The following is a 10,501-nucleotide window of genomic DNA, read 5'->3' as shown; positions in this document are numbered from 1 at the left end:
GAGAAGGAGCTGTTCTATGTAGACACAGCAGCGAGGAGGAACCCAGCGGGGAGAGAGTCCCCAGGCCACGTTCGCTGCCACTTGCCAGGTCAGGACCTCTAGGGCCCAGCCGCTGAGTTTACAGGGAATCCCCACTGCCCAGGGACAGCCCTGACATTCCAGTGGTCAATTCTCATGTTGTGCTTCAACTTTCCCAGAAAGGCTTTAGCTGTGTGACCTTCAGCTACCCGCCCCTCTCTCTCTGCCTATTTTCTGACCTACGAGAGGAGGGTGGGGGGTTAATAACATTTGGCTCGTAGAACGTCATAGGCGCTACCCAACCTAATGCAGGACCGGCTCCTGGCACGCGGCAAACACGCGCTCTGTTAGCTACCGGTACGGTTACTGCCGCTGTGTCTAGGACCGTGTTCCTGCCTCCAGCTTGCGTGGACTGAGCACTTACTGTGTGCCTGGCGGTGCTGGGCCCTATAGCCGCGATTTTCATTCTTGGGACAACCTTAGGAGAAAGTGGAGGAAACTGAGGTTGGGGGAGGACAGGAACATTTGCCTTGAGTCGCTCAGATGGCAAAGCCAGGTTTCAAGCTCAAGGCCCCGACCGCATCCCACTCACAACCCGCTCAGACTTGTCTCGGTTGTACCTGACAGTGCCCGGGCTGATAGTCGGTGCTCCGAAAGGTGAAATTTGTACTCATAACACTTGCGAATCTACTTGACTCTCTGTTAGAGAAATAGAGCTTTCCTACTTACAGTCATTTCCTTGTAAAATAAACTTGCCGAGTCCTCACTTTGGTGGGACATACATGAAAATCGGAACACGACAGAGATTAGCACGGCCCCTGCCCAAGGCTAACACCCAAACTGGTGAAGCCTTCCAGATTTTCACCACTCTCTTTTAGGTCACTCTCTGTAGAATAAATAAATAAATAAACACTTATTTTTCGGCACTATTCACAATAGCCAAAACGCAGGAGCCGCTCAAATGGCCATCGAACGGATGAATGGAGAAACAATATGGTCTACCTATACACTAGACGACTACTCGTCCACAAAAAGCAACGAAGTACTGATACGTGATCCATCACGGATGGACCTGGAAAACAGCATGCTGAGTGAAAGGAGACAGTCACCAAAGGCCACACACTGTATGATTCCACTTACAGGAAACATCCGGAAGAGGCAGACCTGTAGAGACAGAGAGCAGATTAGTGGTTGACAGGGGCTGGGGGAGGTGGGAATGGGAACCACCTGCTTCGAGGAAATGGGGTTTTATTTTGCAGAGGTGGGGGGGGGATGGAAGTGTTTGGGGACCAGGCAAGGGTGTGGTGGCTTTTACAGCATTGCGAAGGTACTAAATGCCCCCGAATTGTTCACCTCGAAATGGTTGCTTTTATGTTGTGTCCTCTCTCCATGAATAATTAAAAAATTAAGTTCAGGGAAGGAAATTCGTTTACTTGAGGAAAAAATTAATTTACTTACAGAAGACTATGAAGTCCCTCATAGCACAGGGGGCGTGCAGATGTGGGGAAAATCGTGCAGGCGGTCCGTGGAAATGATGGCGCTGTATTATGCCATGAGCAGCGCAAGGCACCTCCTCAAGGGCCAAGTCTGGCAGAGTCTGCATCTTGCCCTCCTTTGGTTTTTTTTTTTTGTTGTTGTTTTTTGTTTTTTTTTTTTTCCCTGCAGCCAGCTCAGTGCTTAAGAAATACTTGTTGAGTTCAGCTCAGCCCGGCTCAGCCCGGCTTAGTTAATTGAGTTAAGGCGAGCTGAGCAGTGCTGAATGCACCAGCTGGCTGGCCTGGAGGAGATCCAAGCTGAAGATGTTACGAATCACACTAATTCAATAAGCCGCTGCAAGGTAGTCTAAGTAATGAGACCGCATGCCTTTCCGTACCTGACTTACCCGTGTCCCGCCGGCACCTGATGAGCCGTGCCCACCCCGTGATAGGATAGTTCTCTCCCTGGAATCCCGGGTGCGTGCTTGCTGAAGACGCCCGAGGAGAGGGCGGGAGAAGCGGAACCACACAGTGCTCCTCAGACTCGGCTGGTAGCGCCTCGGTGCTGGAAGGAAGGGCCGGGCGGAAGGAAGCAGAGAACTTTCTGTCTGTCTGTCTGTGTTTGGGTGAGGCGACAACGCACATCTTCCTTGTCCGAAGCTCTCATTACGCGTCCAGTGTAGCCATCTAACTAAGAGCTCTTGCCCTTGACTCTGATTGCCTGAGTTTGAAGCCAGCTGAGGATCTCAAAGAAACTAATTCATCTCTCTGCACCTCTGTCTCCTCACCTGTGAAATGAGGGTGATCATAGCGCCTGCTGTTACAGTGTTACGGGAGGATGTCATGAAACGATACCTGACAAGCACTTAGCGCACTGTTCCGGGAACAACATCTGCGCTCGGAAAGGTTAGCTGTGCTGATCCGCAGTGGTCAGCGCTGCAGAAAAATGGTTTGAATAACGCAGCTGGGCCGGTGCACGGAGACCAGCTCTGCAGACCCAAGAACAAGAAGCACAACAGTTAGTTGTTTGTAAACATCCTAACCAGGGGCACATGGCTTGCTCACGTGGGTTCTTCTGGAACAGTGGTGCAACCTCCCAGAATGAGGAGGGAGTTTCAGGAATCTGGCTGTTGTTCTCCCTTCTGGAAGGAACCTAACTACAAAGTGAGTCCCCAGCGGCTGCCTGCACCCAGAGACTAGGAAAAAATCTGCAAAAAGCTTCCCTATTTCTGCTGCGCTCTGGAAAACTGCTCCCTTAGTGTTAAGATCTGCCTCCCTGGCTAATAAATCAGTCCTGTAGGGCAGGGGTGCATGTGGCGGTCTCCGCCCCCTGATCTCTAACCCACCTGCAGAGATACAGGTGGAAAGGGCAGGAGGTGGTCAGACAGAGGTGTGATTTCTTTTTTTTTTTTTTAGATTTTATTTATTTATTTATTTGACAGACGGAGATCACAAGCAGGTAGAGAGGCAGGCTGGGGGAGAGGGGACGCAGGCTCCCAGCTGAGCAGAGAGCTCGATCGATCCGGGGACCCTGAGACCATGACCTAAGCTGAAGGCAGAGGCTTTAACCCACCGAGCCACCCAAGCACCCCAGAGGTGTGATTTCTCAGATTCACCATGTGCTGCACTGTTGCGTGGTCTTGGTCAAGTTCCTGCCTCTTTCTGAGCTATTGTTCCTCATTTATGAATGAGTGAGAGGTCAAGGGTTGCAGAAAAATCACTGATTTTAAGCATTAAAAATATGAGGAGCTATATCTTTAAATGAAAGCATCCAAGGGAACTGAATGTAACAACAGACACAAGAATTACTTCATGGTTGAGAGAGAGGCCAGAGGAGGGGTCCTCCAGGTACCGCCTCTGAGTTCCATCACCCATCCTCCTTATTCCCCTCCACTGTCTTCCTCCCTCCCCCAGCTCCCAAGGTGCACATTCTGAAACGTGCCGACTAGAAGGAATTCATGTGGCAGATTGGGCTAGAGCATTAGGGGGTCCCCAAGGTGGTCTCCCAAAGCAAAGAGAAGGTAAAGGGCAGATCTGCATGTAGGTGTGCCTGTCCCTTTGTGGCGGTATGACATGGGAGCAGAGGCCATCAGGTCTTTTCTGCCCACCTGGCATTCATTCCTCCTTCTGGTAAGAGCACCCTGGTATTCTTTGGGGACTCACTCCCTTTTACTCCATGTGCCTGGTTTTGCTATGCTTCGGCAGTGAGCACATGGCTGGGGCCTGGGCGATCAGATTATTCTGTCATTGGTTTAGCCATAGTCATTGGTTTAGCAGCAGCAGCTGACCTTGTCAGCCCCCACCAGAGCTAACCCTGGGACTTTTACAGAGGCAACCAGGAGAAAACTTGGATTTGACTTCAGGAAAATGTAAAACAAGTGGAGAGAACCAATCTAAAAATGAAACCAACTCAGGGAAAAACAGAACCAAGAGACGAAGAGAGGCAAATCCCTGAAGACTAAATTGAGGGCCTAGATCCAGCCATGCCTGAAGTCAACACTGCTCTTGCCTCTCAGTTAAATAATCCATTACGTTTTTGATCTGGCTTGAGTTCATTTAAGATAGGAGCTTGTCACTTTGCAGCTGAAACCTCCTGACCAATACACACAGGCAAGTTATTTATCCCTGTAAGTTTCAGTTTTCTCATCTACTAAGTGTTTCTAAAAAGCTCTAAACCTATAAGCGGGTCTATAAACACATACATCCAAGTGAAGCAAAGTCCATTTTCTTCTCTCAGTGAGTGTGGGGCTGGAGGGAGTGACAGACAAAAGACCATTACAAACAGGAATGGAGAAAGCAGGGGAAGGCCACATATTAACCAGAAAACGCCGTGGGGGGAGTGCATGAGGCCCTGATTTTGGATTTTTCAGTTAGAAAGGAGAGGTCAGCAGTGGGCTAAGGTTCCCGCAGTTCTGGAAGGAGGGCTGAGCCTGAGGGAAACCCCCAGTCGTATAACCCCCCAGGCTTTTGAGGCCAGGGAAAATCTAGGGGAACTGCTGCAAAGAATTTGTCTTCGAGCAGAAGGTTCAGAGGACTGAGCTCCGCAGCTGGGGGTGAGCTCCTGACAGTCTGTCGCAGTTCACGGCCAACTTCGTGCACGTGGCCAGATATCCCCTGGACAGACAGACTGGCCCTTTGTGGCTCAAGAGAGCTGTTCCTGGGGAATGCCGCCTCAGAACACCCTTGTGGTCTGCTCAAGAACCCTTGAAATCGAAAGCCCCGAGCTCGCCCTGTCACAGCCATGGCATATAAATACCACCAGTGGGGGGATTTCCCACGGAATTTTTTGCAACCACTCAAATGTTTCATTTCCCATTGTTTGCCAGCCCCTCTTGGAGCCTCAGCTGTCAAAGCAGCAGCAGACCCGGGCTGCTTTTCCCCCAGGATCCCACAGTGCTTTGCTCTTGCTTCCTCTCCATGCTGGGAAGCTGGCGTTGGTCGGAGATTATCGGCTCGGCCGGGGAATAAGGTCTGTTAGTCAACTAGTGAAGCAAGTCAGCGGAGGGAATACCGGCTCTCCCCAGCCCACCCTGCTGGGGAGGCAGAGCTCTGGGCCATCCCTCTGGTATTTGTCACAATCAGGGCGACTAATAATCATACTTATAGAAAAAAATCCCTTCCACAAATCCAAGGGACTTGACCAAAATATATGACGCAGATGTTAATTTTTTTTGCTTTTTAAATATGAGCCCGAAACATTTCCCCCCCTGATTCAGCATGCTGTAATGGAATTCTGAGTTGTATCCCATACATCAGTGCGAAGAAAAGCTCATCTTTATTGATTGACTACAAAGCATCTGTTTTAGGCGGGCACCTTGCTAGGCATTCTGGGGACTCGAAGATGAATGAGGTATAGCCACCTGCCGGTGAGGAGTCCATCGCTGAGGGAGGCATGGAGATTTCAAGGCAACGTGGGATGGGAGGACGATGGGGAGTTTGTTCAGGGGATGTTGGTCTGGGGGTGAATGAGAGCAGCCAGAAAGATATGCACATGCTCTGTCACCAGTTGGCACTGTCTGAATACAGTAGGCATCTCCCTGGGCACCAAGGCTGGGCATGTGTGGAGTAGCCTGATTCCGTGAAATCAGGAATGGTGAGGATACCTGTAAACAACCCTTCACCAGGGCCCGCCCCCTTCACAACAGAGGTTGCCCCCATAATGAATTAATTTAAGTAGCCATTCATTCATTCATTCATTCATTCTTTCATTCATCTGTTAAAGCCACAAATATGAATGGATTTCTTTAGGATGTGCCAAATAGGGACGAGGCTGAGGATAGCCATTAAGTGAATACATAAAATAATAAAGAAATATACGATACAGGAACAATTGAATACACCTATGAGAATCTGCCTGCCCCCCATTACTGATCTCCTACTTTACGCCAAATGTTGCACGAGCTACAAATATGGGCCAACACTTTGTGTAGCAAAACCCTGAAGGCCGCCCAGAACGCCCGACGGAAAGATGTGACAGCGGCATGCTGCAGCTTGCATGGCACCATCTACACCCATGGACACTCGGGATCCTGCCAGCAAGACGGAGGCAGGCCGTTTAGGGGCTACTCTCTTCACTTTGCATGGCAGGAATGCAAGGCTCGGAGATGTGAAGGGAGGTCACACAGCCGATAGATCAGGATTGCTGTGCCTACTTTCACAATGATAGCAACAGACATAGAGTGAAATGGCCATTTTATTTTCCCCATTTTATTTTGTTTCCTTGCAGAGGAAACAAAAGTGCAAAATTCCACCTGGAAGGGAAACTTAAGATCTTGAGACAGCCAAGTCTCAGAAAGTAGAGATTGGGAGATTTTAACACAGGACACGAATTCCAAGGTGTCTCTTCTAATGGGACCTGTCCTCCCTGCCTCCCAGGGAGCAGGTCTTAAGATGGCTAGAGGGTGATCTGAAGTCACCAAGACTAACATTTACCCACACTGTGATATCCCAGATACCACAGTATTCCCGTGCAGGGGTATTAAGACTCCCCTTTTCCGGTGAGGAGGTTGAATCCCAGACCACACTCAAGTAGCAGTAGCAGAAGCAGAATTACAACTCTGGTCCATGTGAGCTGAACCCCAGAACCTGTGGAGCTTCCGACACCCAGAGCTCCCTTCCCCAGGGGGCCTAGGAGCCCCGCAGCAGGATGCTGGTGCAGCCGGCCTGGAGAAGCAGGGGCCCAGGGCAGTGGCCGAGGCTGCAGTGTCACGGGGCAGTACGGACCAGCCCACCCACTTTTTAACATGGTGGCATCCCTGACAGACACCCTTGTCCTTTTCCTGTGCTGGCCATCGTAACACAATAAATAAAGCCTTAGAGTAACGTGACCTGAGCCAGGCAGTAAATGATGGCACTGTCAGTTGTACGCGACTGTTGAAACAAACACAGACTGTAATCATCGCGCTGTACGGGGAGAAAGACATTTGGCAAATGAGATTCCATTTTCACATTGGTTTGTGCTGAGCATATAAATTTCCTGCGGGCCGGCCAGCGTTGGGGATGTGTAATTGATTGCCTGCATTATAATAAACAAGCCGTGACAGGTGATCATTCATCATATTCCGCTGAACGTTCCAGCACACCAGCGAACGGAGGAAGAGAGGGAACGCGCGAGCGAGGGGAGAGGAGAGGAGGAGTCTGGTGGAGGGGTGGGGGTCGGAAAGACCGAGTATTCCCGACAGACTGAAAGCCAGGGAAGGGGCGGGGGAGAGCATCCGCAGAGCGGGCTCGGGGAAAGTGAAAGCAATTACTATAATTCTTTTGATTATCTAATTTGTTCTTTCTGGTCTTCGTTGTAGGACCCTCCCCCCACCCCACTCCAACATAGGAGGTCCCCCTTGGGGACTCGGGAAGACACAGAGAATGCTCCTCCCAAGATTGAGGGGAGGAAGGGGAAAGGAGAAGTGGGGGAGGGGCCGCGTCTAGTTGTAACCGGAGTAGATACATTCGGGAAAACCTCGGGAGGAGGGGTGTGTGTGTGTATGTGTGTGTGTGTGTGTGTGTGTGAGAGAGAGAGTGAGTGTGTGCGCGCGCGCACGAGCGCGCGCGCCCGTGTTCAGGACTCCGCTTCGCTGCTGCACTGTGATGCCTCCAATCAGAGGGCTAGGAACCAGCCTCCTTAAATAAAAAAATTTTAAAGGGTGTTTGAAAAACACACACGCACACACGCACAAGCAAAAAGTTCCTTTTATTAGAGAGAAGGACAGAATCCAAGTTGGCATGGGATCTGTTTCCAGAAGCCTGTCATATGGTGCTCTCTCTCCTCCCCCTCGTCCCCCGCCCCAGCTCTCTCTGTGCCCTTGGCCCTGGGTTGGGGGTCGAACAGGAGCCGTTGGGAAGCATCCTCCTCTCCAGGCACGTCAACGTAGACAGACACGAGGCGGAAGCACATTGGCATATGAAGGACAGAAAGACAAATGAAGAACTCTGGGGCCGGGCGTGCATTAAATAAATACTTACATTATTGGAAAGGCCCAGGCCCTCAATTAGGGATTTAGTGAAGAGCGGGGACGGAGTGTGTGTGTGGGGGGGGAGGTTGGTCTCCCCAGTTCTCATCCTGCCAATCTCCAGCCTTCCCATCTCCACCCATCAAATGCCCTGTCATTCCCACCAGGGTACCAAAACCTTCCCGCAGGTGGGAGCCTCAACCCCCAGGAGCTGGGAGTTGAGGGGGCGTGGCCCGCGCTAACATCGGGGGCGGAGTCCGGGTGGAGCTGAGCCGGGGGTGGGCCCCCCCCCCCCCCCCGCTCTGAAGGGGGCGGGGCAAGCGCAGAAGAAGGACAGTGACGTTTTGGGGGACTTTGCTTCCTAGAGCCCTCTGGCTTTTTATCATAGCCTTAATAACTTGTAACCTGTTACCTTTAAGATTATTATAAAATCATTGCTTTTGGAGAATCTCTTCAAGGGACCTGCCTCCAAAAACTGACCTCAGCCCTAGCAGTGTGGGCTGCTTCCTTCAGTGATTGGTGATCTTTGAAAGATGTAGCAGCCCATTTGGTCTCTCAAGAATTCCAGGAGATAACTAGGGCAGGTGCTGTTGTCCCGACATGCTTATCCCTTTCCATCTCCGGTTAGCAACCTCTAAAGTAGGTAGGTCTAAGGGTCCTGAATTTACAAGGGAAAAGACTGAGGCACAAAGAAATGAAGTTACGTACTCCAGGTCCAGCAGCAAAAATCTGAATGAAAAACCGAATCCAAGGACCCTCTTCCAGCATGCTTTCCAGCATCCCTATGAGGATGCATATTTTCTTCTTCCAAGCCCCATAAGTAAGTGCACAATGTATGTGAGGGGGCAGAGTTCAGTCTGTTTGGAATGAGTGTGTGTCCAAGCCCTCACCAACCCTCTTGCTTTTTTATTTGCTATATATCCCTCAGATCTGCCCACTTTTCTCCACCAGCATTGTGCTCCTTTGTCCGAGCCATCTCTCTCCTGGACCACTGCTCCTAGGACCTCACTGGCCTCCTTTCTCACATTGTTGCCCACTCCCATCCCTTCCCCAGCTGCAGCCAGGCTGGTCTGTGGGTTGTGGTCAGTGTGAAAACATTATCCAGCCACTTTACCAGCTGGCTGGCCCCCCTCCCTAGCTCTACATTATTATTATTACAGTCATTAATATTTTTATTAAATACATGTAATGAAAAATTTACCTTTTAACCATTTTGAAGTGTGTGACTCAGTGACATTAAATAGATTCACGCTGTTGTACAACCCTCACAACGATCTGTTCCAGAACTTTTCCACCATTGCTCGAGTTGAAACCCATTACTCGTTAGGGCTCACATCCCCTTCGGACTCCCCCTACCCTGCACCTCCTCCCCACCCCAAGCAGCCACCCCAGTCTGCTTTCTGTCTCTATGGATTTACTTATTCTGGACATTTCATGTAAATAGGACCCGAAAATATATAGTCTTTTATGACTTTGTCCTTCCCTTAGCATCATGTTCTCAGTGTTCATCCATGTGGTAGCCAGTGGCAGAACTTACTTCTTTTTTGTGGTCAAATAATCTTCCATGGTGTATGGATATATCACGTTTCCTGTATCCATTGATGAACATTAGGCTTGTTTCCAGCTTTGGGCTGTTATGAATACTGCCTCTCTGAAACTTGTGTACGAGTTTTCCTTTGAACATCTGCTTTCAGTTTCAGGGGGTATATATTCAGGAACGGAATTGCTGGGTTCTGTGGTTATTCTGTATTTAACCTGTTGAATCAGTGCCAGACTCTTTTCCACTTTCCGCGTAACTGCGCCATCTTACATGCCCACTAGCGGAGTGCGAGAGTTCCAGGTTTTCCCATTCCTTGCCAACACTTGCTATTTTCCTGTTTTTCCCCCCGCCCCGCTCTTTCTGGCCATCCCAGTGGGTGTGCCTAGCTCCATCTTTCAGGTCTTTCCCCCTTACTGTTATCCTTTTGCCTGTCATATCCTCAGAGGTGCTGTTCTCTTGCACTTAAGAGGGGCCTTGGGGGGCACCTGGGTGGCTCAGTGGGTTAAAGCCTCTGCCTTCGGCTCAGGTCATGGTCCCAGTGTCCTGGGATCGAGCCCCACATCGGGCTCTGTGCTCTGCAGGGAGCCTGCTTCCCCCTCTCTATCTGTCTGCCTCTCTGCCTACTTGTGATCTCTGTCTGTCAAATAAATAAAATCTTAAAAAAAAAAAAAAAAGAGGGGCCTTGGTATATGCAGTGACTTCCCCCTTTCCTCCTCTCCAAGACTAGAGCAGACCCCCGCGTCTGGGATGTATCTCACTCCCATAGCCTTGCTCATTGTCCCCTATTTGGTAATTTTACATTTCCTTCTATGTGTACCGATTAATGTCCATCTTCTCAACTTGACCACAACTCCCCCGCCTCCCAGGCAAAAATCCATTGCAACCCAGCACTTAGCACCGTCCCCGGGAGATCCTAGGTTGCTCTGTAAATATTTGGTGAATGGAAGGATGAACAAGGAATGAGATCCAAGTTTGGGTCCTATGTCCTTGTGAATTTCTCTTTTCTTTTTTTCACAGTCCAG

At 50.1% G+C, this 10,501-nt stretch overlaps 1 non-coding gene across 1 annotated transcript; it reads left to right on the top strand.

Moving 5' to 3' along the window:
* Window positions 1–777: 777 nt before the first annotated feature.
* Window positions 778–881, top strand: LOC125082750 (U6 spliceosomal RNA). Its single transcript, XR_007122076.1, has one exon. It is a non-coding gene; the product is annotated as a U6 spliceosomal RNA (small nuclear RNA).
* The last annotated feature ends 9,620 nt before the right edge of the window (window positions 882–10,501 follow it).

Source organism: Lutra lutra, chromosome 12 (assembly GCF_902655055.1).
Source record: "Lutra lutra chromosome 12, mLutLut1.2, whole genome shotgun sequence".
NCBI classification, from domain to species: Eukaryota; Metazoa; Chordata; class Mammalia; order Carnivora; family Mustelidae; genus Lutra; species Lutra lutra.
The sequence above is the reverse complement of the archived record's forward strand: the minus strand, read 5'-3'. Positions and strand labels throughout refer to the sequence as shown.